Genomic DNA, 15,239 nt, shown 5'->3' with positions numbered 1-15,239 from the left:
CGACTTGCTGGTGTCAACTCCAAATGGTCGCCGTGAGACCCACGCCATGGCAACAGAGTTTCAAAGGCAGCCAGCTGGGATCATCGAGGCCGGCAGTGCTCAGCCTGGCATCAGTACTCTCATAATCCCTCGCCTCACGTCAAAGCAGGCCGAGTCTGTGGGAAATAACAGGCCCGTACCACTTATGCACTATACTGCCCCGAAGAAGGTGAAGCCCCCTGCAGTGCCCACTGGCAAGACCACCGGGATCAGCTACACCGAGGCTAGTAGTCGACAGGCCAGTCTGGTGGCTGCCCAACAGAAGGACACACAGTGGCTCAACAGCCTGAGCCAGGGGCAAGATGCTATGGAGTGGAATGGATTCAACAATCAGCCAGCCAGGAGCAAGGAGCCAGGGCGTACTCAAACCTGCGCAACACCTATATGTTCGGTCCATTGATTGTCGCGTCACCCTCGCACCTGGACACCATCCTCACAACACTCACGTACATGCAGAGGATTACGTACGTACTGCTTGACATGGGGATGACATACGTTCATCTTTGCATTGACATGCAGTTGTTTGTAGTAACCAAACAGGTGTGCTGGTGCCAGTCCGTGCAGTTCCAGAACGTAATCGCCCATCCTGGTGGGATGCATATTATACAGCCGTTCATTGGCTGCATCGCAAAGCTGATGAAAGGTTCAGTATTGGATGTATAAGTGTCCGCAGCATATGGGGGTCTGCCAGGTATCTTCAATGAGAAGTCCTTGGTGCGGTCCTTTTGGGGTGTATCAGCGGCGCTCTTAATAATAATAATAATTCATTTATTTTGTATAGCGCTTTTCCAGAAGCCCAAAGGCGCTTTGACAGAGTGGAAAACATAATGCATAACAATACATGAAAACAACAATTGCAAAAAGACAAGAATCAAGAAAACAAACAGCAGCGATATACGGCATATATATAAGACAAGAATCAAAAAGACAAGACAAGAATCAATAGGGAAATATTTAAAGCAAAAGGAGGGAGAAGGAGAAGAGATAGTCAGGGGTTAAATGCTGTGGGTTGAATGTTGAATGCAGCGTTGAACAGGTGGGTCTTTAGTGATGTTTTGAATGTGGTGAGTGAGGAGGAGTCTCTGATGGTGTGAGGTAGTGAGTTCCAGAGGGTGGGAGCAGCGATGGAGAAGGCCCTGTCCCCCCAGGATCTGAATTTGGTCCGGATGGAGGGGGTCAGGAGGTTGGTACCAGCAGAGCGGAGGTTGCGGGTGGGAGTGTGTCTGGAGAGGAGGTCAGCCAGGTAGGATGGGGCCAGGTTATGGAGGGCTTTGTATGTCAAGAGGAGGATTTTGTACTGGATTCTCTGGGGGATGGGGAGCCAGTGAAGCTTGTAAAGGACGGGGGTGATGTGGTCACGGGTCCGGGAATGAGTGAGTAGACGGGCAGCGGAGTTCTGAATGTATTGGAGTTTATTGGTGATTTTTGAGGGTGAACCATAGAGGAGGCTATTGCAGTAGTCCAGACGGGAGGTGATGAAGGCGTGGATGAGGGTTTCTGCAGCCGTGGAGGAGAGGGATGAGCGGAGACGGGCAATGTTTTTCAGGTGAAAGAAGGCTGACTTTGTGATCTGTTTAGTGTATTTGTCGAAGGAAAGGGTTTGGTCAAAGATGACGCCAAGATTCCGGATGTGAGGGGAGGTGGATACTGGGATACCGTCGATGTTGAGGGCAAAGTTATGGGTGGATTTTGTGAGCGTTTTTGGGCCAATGATGATTATTTCAGATTTATCACAGTTAAGCTTGAGGAAGTTGATTTGAAGCCAGGATTTTATTTCAGTGATGCAGTTTGTCAGGATAGAGTGGGTGTCGGTGGAGACGGACTTGGTGGAGATGAAAAGCTGGATGTCATCGGCGAAGCAGTGGAATTGGAGACCATGACGGCGGATTAAGTGACCGAGCGGGGACAGGTAAAGGATGAAGAGGAGGGGGCCAAGAACTGAACCTTGGGGGACACCTTGGGGGAGGGGAGCAGTGGGGGATTTGCAGTTATTGATGGAGATGAACTGGCATCTGTCAGAGAGGTATGATTTAATCCAAGAGAGGGCAGTGCCGGTGACGTTAAAGGTGGATTCAAGTCGGGTGAGGAGGATAGTGTGATCGATGGTGTCAAAGGCAGCGCTGAGGTCGAGGAGGACGAGAATGTTGAGGTTGCCAGCGTCAGAGGAGAGGAGAAGGTCGTTGGTGATTTTGAGGAGAGCAGTTTCAGTACTGTGGTTGGAGCGGAATCCGGATTGGAATGTTTCATACAAGTTATTGGCAGAGAGATGATGTTTGAGTTGAGTGGCTACAGCGCGTTCCAAAACTTTTGACAGAAAGGGTAGGTTGGAGATGGGTCTGAAGTTGTTTAGGGTGTCAGGGTTTAGACCAGGTTTTTTTAGAATGGGGGTAACAGCAGCAATTTTGAGGGAAGGTGGGACGATGCCTGTAGACAGGGAGGAGTTTATTGTTGCAATGATAAGTGGAGAGAGAGCAGGGAGGGAGGCTTTGACAAAGCTGGAGGGGATGGGGTCAAGAGTGCAGGTGGCAGTTTTCATTCCTATGAGGAGTTCAGAGAGGTCAGTAGGAGAGATTGGGGAGAACCGAGACAGGGGATGGCAGGACAAGGGGGGGCAGGTGGTTGGAGGGGGAGCGGGTGCGGCGGTGGTCAAGCTGTTGTAGATGTTGTCAATTTTGCGTTGGAAGAAAGAGAGGAAGGAGATGCAGTTGTCTACTGTGAATGACTGGGTGGTGGTGTTCAGGGGGCGGAGGAGTTTGTTTATTGTCGAGAAGAGTGCTTTTGGGTTTCCGGAGCCAGAGTGGATAATTTGAGAGTAGTAGGCAGAGCGGGCGCGGGAGAGGGCATCTTTGTAGTGTTGTATGTGGTCCTTGTAGGCTTGGGAGTGAACTGTGAGACCCGTTTTATTGCGGAGTCTTTCAAGTTGGCGAGCACGAGTTTTCATCAGGTGGAGTTCAGGGGTAAACCAGGGAGCAGAATGGGTGAAAGAAACTGTTTTGGTTTTTACAGGCGCAAGCTGGTCAAGGCAGGAGGAGAGAGTGTGGTTGTAGTAGTCAGTGAGGTCGGAAGGGGTGTGGAGGTCAATGAAGGGAGAAGTGGACATTTTTTCAGAGAGGGTGGATGAGAATGAGGTAGGTGAAAGAGCGTTTAGCTTACGGAAGTTGATTGTGCGATAATGCCTTGGTGTTGGGGCGGGGATGTTGATGGTCAGAGTGATGGCTAAGTGGTCAGAGAGGGTGAGGTCGGAGCCATAGAGATGGTGCAAATTTAATCCAGTGGAGCAGACAAGGTCCAAAATGTGACCACGGATATGGGTAGGAAAGTCGACATGTTGAGTGAGGTTAAAGCAGGTGAGTAAATCAGTGAAGTCAGTGGTTATTGTGGAGTCAGTGGAGTCCATGTGGATATTGAAATCACCAAGGAGGAGGATTGAGGGGGAGAGGGAACATAGCTGGGTCAGAAAGTAGGAGAAGTCAGACAGGAATGATGGGTGTGGTTTGGGAGGGCGGTAGACGACAGCCATGACTGACTGCGTGTGACCAGAGAGTTTTAAAGCCAGGTGTTCAAATGATGGAGCAGATGAGATGGAGATGAGGTTGGTCTTGATGTCTTGACGGTGGATAACGGCAATTCCACCACCTCGGCCCTCCGAGCGTGGTTTATTGACGTAGGAATATCCATTGGGTGTGGTGAGGTTGAGTGTGTAGTAGTCCAGAGGTTGTTGCCAGGTTTCGGTGAGACAGAGAAAGTCCAGTTTGTTATCCAGGATGTATTCGTTCAGGATGAGGCATTTATTGTTGAGGGACCGGGTGTTGAACAGGGTGAGCTTGATGTTGTTTTGAACAGCAGGGATGAATTCAGGTGATTTAGCCAGGGTTCGTAGGCAAGAGGTGCGATCGTGTGGGTTGCTGTGACCAGGTGCGCTGGGACGAAGAGTGAGAGTGCGCTGAGCCGACCAGAGGACGGGGATGGAGTGACCTGATTGCAAATAAACAAACTTGCGACCGGAGCCACGGTGAATGTACCTGGGTCGTCGGAGGAGTCCATTTGATTTGATGGCAGAGATGCATGATGGGGTGGAGCGGGTATTGAGCAGAAGAAGCCTTGCGGCGGAGTACTTCAGAGCCATGCCAGGCAGGAGCGAAGGGACGAGTACGAGGCCAAGGTCGAGGAGGCAAAGCGGCAAACGCAGCGGCAAACGCAGCGGCAAACGCAGCGGCAAACGACTGCAGCCGCTAATCAAGACCACAGCGGCAAACAAGGCCACAAGGCCACCAAGACCACAAGGCCACCGGCAAACAAGGCCACGGCCACAAACAACGGGAGCGGGCCTTTCGATTCCGTATTCCGTACCATCAAAAGCAGATTCCGTTATCCAGCCGGAGAACACGCGGCACGTGCGGGTGTGAAAAGGCAGGACAGGTGTGAGATGTCAGGTCAGAAAAGTAGAAGCAGACCCTGTACATCCATCCAGTCGGAGAAGCGGCGAATATGCAACGCCAGCGTCCTCTCGCAACTGAACCCCAAAAAACCTCCATCCTCTTGAAGCGGTTTCTATCATCACGGCCAAAGACCTTTGAGCAGATAGAGAAGTATCTGGACACTGCTCGCCTCCATCCTATTGGCCGGCACAGGGTGGACAACTTCCTTCTCCCCACACTCCTTGTCCACCAGTTTGAGCGTGCAGAGAGAGAGGGTGACTTCTACCTGAAGCAGCTGACCATGGAGCACATGCTGAAGTACTTCTTCCTCGCTGGTCATGTACAGTACGCCCGCTATCTCACCCAGTACCTGCTGGAGATGCGTGCACTCCCTGCTGAGGCCAAGACGGGCCTTGGGGCTGGTGCTTTTGTCTGTCAGCACCATGAAGGATACTGGAACGCTGTCTCTGGTGACCAGTTTGGCGAGCACACTGCCATCAAAATCGGCAAGGGAGCTCTCAAAGGCATGACTTTGTCTGCTGAGCTTGTTTGAGAGTGGATTGACGCCTTCCCCGTCACTGTGCATGTGTCAGACCGTGTGGACTACATCTACTCTGCTGATCCACCAGAACAGTCTGCGCAGAAACAGCACAAGGAGGAGTTGAAGCACCGGTGTGTCATTGATGTGGAGGTGTAGAAGTACATTCACCCCTTGGAAGATCACCGCCCTCATCTGTACAATCCCGTCACTGGCCAAATTGCCCCTGCCGAAATGAATGTGGCTGATTCGATTGTGATTGGAGAAAAGATGGAGAGCAAGTACAGCGCCAGTCTCCCTGATGGGTTTTACGACCCTATCAGTAGCCCCATCAAGGTGATGGACGTTCTCAAGAAGCAGGTCAACGGCAGCAAGATCAGGTGAGTCATCGACCTTGAGAACATCTTTCTCCGGCTCTTGATAATTGGTCAGCGGCGGCAGATGGAGCTTGGGCCTCTGTTCACCTACAAGCTGTGTGCAGTGCCTCCATCGCTCATCGACGAGCATGGTTGTCTCCGCAAAGGCAACATTGACCCGTACTCCCAAAATTATCGGAACATGTGTAGGCCATCTTGAAATATGAACAAATTATCCACGTAATGACTAAAATAATGCAATTTATCCTCTGAGAGTCCAAAACGGGACCGTGTCATAACTTGTCCTTTCATTTTGACCTGATCTTCACCTTGAACCGAAAAAATAACATCGGAAATGGATTCTACACCTCCCAAAACCCCTTAAAAGAGGTATTATACATCATTCTAGGACAAACGGTTCCAAAGTTAAATTTGCAATATGGCCACCAGAGGCCATCTCGGATTTATGGAATTTACCAGAGTTGCCCAAAGATGAAGTTTGGGCAACCAGGCTGAATTTGCTGTAGGAACCCATGGGAGTACAAATCCATCAAAAAACTTCATAGGATAGAACTTTTCTAGGTTCATGAAATGACCAATCGACTATTTTAAAATCTTCAGATAAGCAGAGAGAAACACAGACCAACTTTGTGGTCAGAACAAATGCAAGAGAAAAAGATCACACAGCATGACATATGCATCCTCAGCCTTTTCAGCAAAGTAATGAGAAAAGGTTTGATAAAGGAACCATCAGCTCCCACATTCCTTTCTCCTGTTCAGATATTAAATAATAAAAAAATTTAATATCATAGAGCATTCTCTCTGGAATTCCATTAACATTTCTGATCTGCAACGAAGACGTCTGGTCCGATGAAGATGTGCTCCACGAGCGGGGGGGGGGGGGGGGGGGGGACCAACTTCCCTGCGGAACTGGCTCCCTCCATCTCGCACAAACACGGTCCTTGCAGATAATCGAGGTTAATTTAGGTCCATGCTCATAAGAGCCCGCACATGTTGTTGTACTGGGGAATACATAAGATTGTCAATCTCCTGTGTCATCTGCTCCTGTTTAGAGTACAGAGCTTGGTTATCTAAGGAAAAGAGAGAGACTTCCTTTGTGTCGAAGTCATCCATGGACGTGAGCTCAGGGGGATCCGGAGTAACAGGTGGATCAGGCGGTTCCTAGTCATCGTTTTTGTTCTCTTTCTCGTTCACTTTCTCGTTGAGCCAACAGAGGCTTAGAGCTAGGAAAAAAATCTCTCAAGACACAGGCGAAGAAGATGTTTCATGATGAACACAGCACAAACAAGCCCTACGATTATCGTAAGGCACCATAAAATCCAAGACAATATGGTGTACCCAAGGCTGCCAAACCATCCAGAAAGCCAATTTGTTGCACCGAGATCCTCCCTTCTAGTCCGAAGTTTTGAGTTTTGTATATCATTCAGTATCAATATTTCCAGTGCCACATAGCTCAAATAGCAGACTCCCTTCCAGTTAACAAATAAATTGGGGTAAGCTTTATCTCCACAAACCAACATTGTCCCATGTGGAGAAATCATACGATTTGAAAGACATCTCATGCCCTCCGATTTTACCCTCTTAATTAAACTGCGGAAACCCCTGAGATCTTTGATGACCCTTTAATTCCCCCAAGACCCCTGAAGACGAATAAGACCCATGAATGCACCGAAATACCCTTAAAAACCCAAAAGACCCTGAAGACGCAAAATACCGTGAAGATCCGAAAGACCCCAAATATCCAAAAGGCCCTGAATACTCAAAACACCCTGAAGTTACCCTGAAGACCCCAAATAATTTTGCAGTAACCCAAAAAATACACCGAAATGGTCAAAGATGCCTGTCCCTGTGATATGACATGTGGTTACAAAAGCTTTTTCCCAATCCAATCCATCCTCTTGGTTCTGGGCGACACTTCTGGTCTGGGCAACTGGGCGTTCTTGGTGACTGGGCCTCAATCTGTATCAGGCTTGGGTTCTCCTGAGGGACATTTACAACATTGTGAGTGTAGGTGGACCTTCCCAAATTTATCCTACTTTGATCTTTATTCATGAAACCCAAGTTCATTCCCCCATTGCTGGCCATACATCTTGTTTCAGTGGAGCTTCACTATGTACTAACGGTGTCTCTATCATGACTGGCAGCAACATCTGTGTGCTGGTGTATTGTGCTTCTGGGGATCTCCGTTGCTGAAAAACAAAGACTTTGGACAACAGCCACAATTATGCAGGAAAAAGGTTTCTTGTGACATACAGCCATGTGAAAAAGTAAGTACACCCCATGTGAAGTTTTGACTTTTTCAACATAACATACAGCTATTTGATCTTCATTTCAACAATATTGATAGATAAAGGTGATATAATGTAACAAATATCATGAAACATTTACATTTTGTAGTCCATTGTATAATTTAAATAAACATAAATGCAAATTACGCATGTGGAAAAAGTAAGTACACCCTTGGCTCTAATCGGTGGTATTGCCCCCCTTTTGGCAGAAACAACCTCAAGTAGGCGTTTCTTATAACTCTCCCAGTCTCTGACATCGACTGGGATAAATTTTTGCCCACTCCTCCATGCAGAATTCTTTCAGCTGTGCGATGTTTGAGGGGTTTCTTGCATGCACAGCTCGTTTCAAATCCCCCCACAACATCTCGATGGGATTTAGATCCGGGCTTTGACTTGGCCATTCCAGAACCCTCCATTTCTTTCTTTTCAGCCATTCCTTGGTGGATTTACTGGTATGTTTATGGTCATTGTCATGTTGCAAGGTCCACCTTCGGTTGAGCTTCAGCTTTCCGACAGATGGCCTCACATTATCCTCAAGAACCCTCTGGTACAATGAAGAATTCATAGTGGATTCTATGATGGTGAGCTGCCCAGGCCCTGATGCAGCAAAGCTGCCCCAAACCATAATATTTCCACCACCATGCTATACAGTTGGTATCAGGTTATTGTGGTCAAATGCTGTCTTTGGTTTTCGCCAAACATGTCTTCTGGTACTGTGCTGGTCTTTGCGTAGGTGTTCATTGGCAAACTTCAGTCTTGCCCTGATGTTCTTTCTGGACAGCAAAGGTTTCCTCCTGGCACACCTCCCATGAAGATCAAATATGTGCAGGCTCTTTCTAATGGTAGACTCGTGCACTTTGACATCAACAGTGGCAAGAGCTACCTATAGGTCCCGTGATGACATGCTGGGATTCTTAGAGACCTCTTTCAGCATCTTTCAGTCTGCTCTCAGGCTGAACTTGTTGGGGCGGCCTGGCCTGAACAAGTTGGCAGTTGTTTGGAATCTTCTCCCCTGTAGATGATCTTCCGGACAGTCGAATGATTGATTTCAAATTGTTTGGAGATCTTTTAAAATCACTCCCCAGACTCGTAGGCATCTATAACCTTCTTTCTAAAGGCCTCAGAGAGCTCTTTTGATGTAGGCATGGTGACACCACACACTTCAACAACAAAGAGCAAACCAAACTAAATGTCTGAGTTTTAAATAAGACAGGTTCCTCCATGATCCTCTCTAACGATGTTCTAATCATTTGCACCTGAGCTGGTGCACCGGATTCTAATTTTAGGTATTTGAAGTGGTGATAAATGTAGGGGTGTACTTACTTTTTCCACATGCGAAATTTGCATTTATGTTTATTTAAATTATACAATGGACTACAAAATGTAAATGTTTCATGATATTTGTTATATTATATCACCTTTATCTATCAATATTGTTGAAATGAAGATCAAATAGCTATGTTGAAATATGTTGAAAAAGTCAAAACTTTACATGGGGTGTACTTACTTTTTCACATGACTGTATGTGTTATTTTGCTGCATACAAGGTAAATACAGTCTATTCGATGAAGCACACACTTTTCTGCACTGGAATAGTGACTTGCAACAAAAAAACGTGCACTTTTGTGTCAAAACTGCTTCTACTGAACAAACAAGATTGCTTTTGCAGGAAAAAGGTTTCTTGTGACATATGTGTTATTTTGCTGTATACAAGGTAAATGCACTCTATTCGATGAAGCACACACTTTTTTTTTTTTTTTTTTTTTTTTTTTTTTTTTTTTTTTTTTTTTTTTTTTTTTTTTTTTTTTTTTTTTTTTTTTTTTTTTTTTTTTTTTTTTTTTTTTTTTTTTTTTTTGTTGTTGTTGTATACAAGATCGAGGCTCGTGAAAGAGCGAACATTAATCACACAGAAAGACAAACCGACACATAAAACATATAACATAGGGAGCGGTAGACAAGATGGGGAGAGAGGGGGAAGGACACAAACACAACATTTGAGAGCAGGGACCGAGAGACATGGAGACATCGAGAGATCTGAGAGAGGGCGAGGGATTTGGGGGGGGGGGGGCGTGGGAAGGGGGCAGTGGGAGAGGTATAAAACAAATGGACACTGCCAGGACTTCCAGGAAAGAAGTTGGAATTTCAAACAAGGTGGATCTGGGGTGAATTAGCGGGGGTAGAAAAGATCAAGGTTTTGGATGGGGGAAGAAAGGAGATGGTGGTGAACAGCTGTTTTAAAGACCTGGAGGGAGGAGTGGGATTGAAGGGAGTGAGGGAGTTTGTTCCAGAGGCGGGAGAAAAGAGGAATGAAAGAGTGAAGGTGAGCGGAGAGCCGAGATTTCGGCAGTTTAACCATCAGAGGGTTGCTGGCAGATCTTGTGCGACCTGTAGGAATATTTGGGGGACAGAGCACAGAGAGAGCTGGGGGTGCAAGGCCGGAGAGGAGTCGGTAGAAGACAGAAAGACCACCTACCTGCCTGCGGTGAGTGAGTGAAAGGCCCTCAGAGATAGCTTCATCGCGGGAGATTCCAATAATTCTGAAAGCTTTGGTTTCAACAGCGTGAAGCCGAGCTAGGTGTGAGGCAGGAGCACCGGCCCATAGGGGAGAACAGTATTCCATTGAGCTGCGGATGAAAGCCTTGTATGTGGTGAGGAGCTCAGGTGTGCCGAGGAAGGACTTCGCACGACGGAGGATGCCCAGTCGGCGACTGGCTTTGGAGGCCAGCTTGGAAATGTGGTTTTCCCAAGAAAGATCATGGCAGATAGTGAGACCCAAAATCTTGAGCGACAGAACTTCTTGGAGAGGATTGTTGAGAAAGTAGATGGGAGGGTTGTCCAGTCGATCTTTTCGGAGAGACATAGTAAGAGTGTGAGATTTGTCAGGATTGAAAGACATGTTCCACTTGTTTGACCAGTCTGTGATTTTGTCCAGGTCTTCAGAGAGTGAGGAGGCAGCAGACTGCCGATCTGAGGGAAGAGGAATGGAGCGGCAGAGAGTGGAGTCATCAGCAAAGAGATAGAGAGGATTTTCGAGAGAGTCAGAGAGATCATTGATGAAGACCAGAAAAAGCACGGGGCCCAGAACACTGCCTTGGGGAACTCCAGCCTGAACAGGAAGAGGAGATGAGAGAAACCCATTCAGGGCCACACGTTGACGACGACTAGAGAGGAAGTCCGCCAGCCATGCGTGGAGATTTCCATGGATACCAAAGGAGGAGAGTTTGGTGAGCAGAGCGGGGTGCCAGACCGTGTCGAAGGCACGTGATATGTCGAGGGAGACAGCTCTAATTTCCTGTTTGGCATTGAGGACCTCCATCCATTGTTGAGACAGCAGAAGCAGCATGTCCAGAGTAGAGTGACCTGGTCTGAAACCAAATTGATGATCAGAGATCAAGCCATTGGAGAAGAGGAAAGATTTCATATCAGAAGCAATGATGGATTCCATGACTTTGCTGATAATTGGGAGAAGGCTGATTGGTCTGTAGTTGCTAGGATCTGTTTTTGCACCTTTTTTGTGCAAAGCGGTGATGTTGGCTGATTTCCAAGCAGATGGCAGTTGACCTTGAGCAAAAGAGAGGGTGAAGAGAACAGAGAGAGGGTGAGATAGAGCAGCAGAGCAGGATTTTAGGACCCGTGGGCTGATGCCGTCGGGTCCAGTTGAAGAATCAGAGTCGAGGGTTGACAGAAACTTTTCCACCTTGTCAGGAGGAAAGGACACGGAGTCCAGGAGCAGCAGGGTACGACTGGGTATGGTGGGTACAGAGAGGGATGGGTTTGGGACACAAGATTTAGAGGCAAACACAGAGTTGAGGCATTCAGCTTTTTCACGTGCGGAGTCAGCTGTGTAGCCGTTTGAGGTAAGGGAGGGGATGGAGGGGGAACAAACACCAGAAACGGATTTGACCAGACGCCACCAGGATTTGGAAGAGGGAGACAGATAAGAGAGTTCGGTCTTGAGAACGGAGAGATATTGTTTCCTGGCTCTCCTGAGGGTGGACACACACTTGTTTCGGGCTTTGTGAAAGGAAATGAGATTTCCTTCCGTTGGATTTGCTTTCCAGGAGACGAAGGCAAGTTGTTTCTGGGCAACAGCCTCACCACAAGATTCCGTGTACCATGGACGGGAGGAAGGGTATGACAACTGAAGACGAGATGGGATAAATCTGTGCATGAGAGAGAGCAATTTACTTTGGAAGAATTCCCAGGATGAGTTGATGTCAGAGGTGGTAGAGATGGGAGACCAGTCCAGATGATTGATGGCTGCTTGAAGACCGTGCCAGTTGGCCTGAGTGAAATGCCAGACTCGTCTACGCTGAGCAGGCTCCCTGAGGATGGTCAGAGAGATGTCCACTTTAACAAGGACATGATCAGATGATCCGATCGGAGCAGAAGAAGAGCAGCAGACATTTTCAGGGAAGTTAGTCATAACCAAGTCCAGAAGAGAAGATGTTCCGTTGACTGAGATCCGGGTCGGGAAATTGACAGATTGTGTCAGTCCCAGTGAGTCGCAGAAGTCCTTTGCTGAGGAGCCATGGCTGGTGAGAGAGGTACCCACACCCAGCCAACTGGCATGATGACAGTTGAAATCACCACATATGAGGAAGAGAGAGTTGGGATGAGTAGATAGAAGTTGGTCCATATCATCACACAGCGAGATGTAGATGGAGTCATCACTGTTTGGTGGACGGTACAACACACATATGAACAAGAGGTGGGAGCGAAGGGGAAGCCGTAGCCAGAGGTATTCCTGGGGGTGAGGTGGAGAGAGTGCAGTGCAGGGCGAGTGAGGAAGAGAGTTTTTGATAAAGATAGCAACCCCGCCTCCAGGACGAGGCTCAGGTCTATCATACCGGAGGAGGGAGTAGCCCGGGAGAGATACTATGGAATCAGAGACATCATAAAGGAGGAAAGTTTCTGTTAAGCAGATCACGTCTGGTTTGACAGAAGCAACCTGTATGGAGAGATCAGTTAAGTTTGAACGAAGGCCCCGGATGTTTGAGGTCCATACCGTTAATGAAGAGGAAGGGGGAGCATCAGATACAGAACAGGGGGGTGGAGCGGTAGGGTAAGATGTGGAAGAGGTGGAAGAGGTAGGGAGAGCTGTTGAAGGTGTGTCAGAGATTTCAGAATAGCTCGGAGAAAGGGAAGGATGGGGCGGACAAAAGGTTTGATGGTGATTGGGTGAGCCACAATGAGGTGTTATTTGAGGAGGGGGAAGAGCGAGGCAGAAGGTTGGGGGAGATGGAGGTGAGAGTTTGAAGGGGGAAGAAGCGGGGAGGACACTTTGAGGAGGGGGAGTGAGCGGGGGGAAATTGAGAAGCAATGAGGGTGGGGAGATTTGAAGGGGAGGGGTGAGGGGGGAGTTTGGGAGGGAAGGGACAAGGGGAGGGATTTGAAAGGGATGGGATATGGGGGAGATTTGGAGGGGAGGGGTGAGGCAGGAGTCTAGGAGGGGAGGGGCGAGGGGGCGTCTTGGCGGGGAGGGGTGAGGGGGTAGTTTAGGACGGAGGGGGCAAGGGGGGAGTTTTGAAATGGTTGGGTGATGGGGAAGATTTGGAGGGGAGGGGTGATGGGGAAGATTTGGAGGGGAGGGGTTATGGGGAAGATTTGGAGGGGAGGGGTGAGATTGGATTTTTGAAAGTGTACGATTTATGGGAAACGAACATTTATTGCAAAATGAGTTTCTTGTGATCTTCGAGTTAAAAATACGTTTAAGGACGCTGGATGGAGGATGGAGTGCAGGAGAGTTTAGGGAATGTAGAAAAAAGGCACTATAGGAGATGGATATTTTTTTGGGGATGAATTGATTTGGTGAGCAAGTCGAAAGCAGCCTTTTAAAGAAGAAGAAGAAAAAGGTGTTATAAAATATGACGGAATACATAACTTGAGGGGAAAGTGTAAACATTGAAGGTTAATGAGTGAAAACTATCTGGGGAAATGGGGGAGAAACACGTGGTCGAAGAACGAAACAACGAATAAGAATGAATAAACGAATGAGAACAGAGAAGGAAATGTTTTTTTTTTTTTTTTTTTTTTTTTTTTTGAGTTGAGATTTACACAAGGAAGTAGGCTATGGGTGAAAAGACTGGGAATACAGAGAACGAAAGTTATTGGATCACAAACGACGGACCACTGAGAGAAAAACAAAGCCTCAAGGTTGTACAGTGCACACTGTACAAGGCCTTGCTCGCGACACGGCAAACAGACGATCAATTTATGAAAGATAAACACCGAGAAACAACCAAAGTTGCACACAATAACTTCACACACCGAAAGATAAATACAGTTTCGACAAAATACAATTGTGAACAGACTTAACTTCGAAAAACGTGGAGACCGTGTGGAGCTTCGAAAATCCCTGCCGCCGTCTCCAAGATCTCGCGAGATACCATAGGAGGTTTCTGCACGGGAATCGTGATTTGCAACAAAAAAACGTGCACTTTTGTGTCAAAACTGCTTTTATTGTGTAAACAAGATTGCCTTTGCACGAAAAAGGTATCTTGTGACATATGTGTTACTTTGCTGTATACAAGCGAAAAAAAAACACGAGGATGAAGCACACACGTTTCCACACTAGAATAGTGACTTGCAACAACAACAAAAAACGTGCACTTTTGTGTCAAAACTGCTTTTATTGGGCAAACAAGATTGCTTTTGCAGGAAAAAGGTTTCTTGTGACATTTGTGTTATTTTTGTCTTTACAAGCCAAATATACACGATTATTATTATTTATTTTTTTGTATATAGGATCGAGGCTCGTGAAAAAGCTAACATTTATCACACACACAAAAAAATCAAACAGACACACAAAACATATAATAAGGGTAGAGGGAGACAAGATGGGGAGAGAAGGGGAAGCAAACAAACACAATATTTGAGAGCAGGGACATTGGGAGATCTGTGGGAGGGCTTGGGTGGAGGAGGCATTGGAAGGGGAGGACACTATAAAACACAAGGACACTGCAAGGACTTCCAGGAAGGAAGTTGGTATTTCAAAAAAGTGAATCTGGGGTGAAATTAGCAGGGGTAGACAAGATCAAGGTTTTGGATGGGGGAAGATAAGATGGTGGTGAACAGCTGTTTTAAAGACCTGGAGGGAGGGGTGGGATTGAAGGGAGTGGGGAAGTTTGTTCCAGAGGCGGGAGAAAAAGGGAATGAAAGAGTGAAGGTGAGCAGAGAGTCTTGGTTTTGGCAGTTTAACCATAAGAGGGTTGCAGGCAGATCTTGTGTGACCTGCAGGAATATTTGGGGGACAGAGCCCAGAGAGAGCTGGGGGAGCAAGGCCGGAGAGGAGTCGGTAGAAGACAGAAAGCCCACCAACCTGCCTGCGGTGAGTAAGTGAAAGGCCCTCGGAGTTAGCTTCATCGCGGGAGATTCCAATGATTCTGAAAGCTTTGGTTTCAACAGCGTAAAGCCGATCTCGGTGTGAGGCAGGAGCACCGGCCCAGAGGGGAGAACAGTATTCCATTGAGCTGCGGATGAAAGCCTTGTATGTGGTGAGGAGCTCAGGTGTGCCAAGGAAGGACTTCGCACGACGGTGGATGCCCAGTCGGCGACTGGCTTTGGAGGCCAGATTTTA

The sequence above is a fragment of the Myxine glutinosa genome, chromosome 1 (assembly GCF_964187855.1).
Source record: "Myxine glutinosa chromosome 1, kmMyxGlut1.1, whole genome shotgun sequence".
NCBI classification, from domain to species: Eukaryota; Metazoa; Chordata; class Myxini; order Myxiniformes; family Myxinidae; genus Myxine; species Myxine glutinosa.
Note: the sequence above shows the minus strand (reverse complement) of the source record.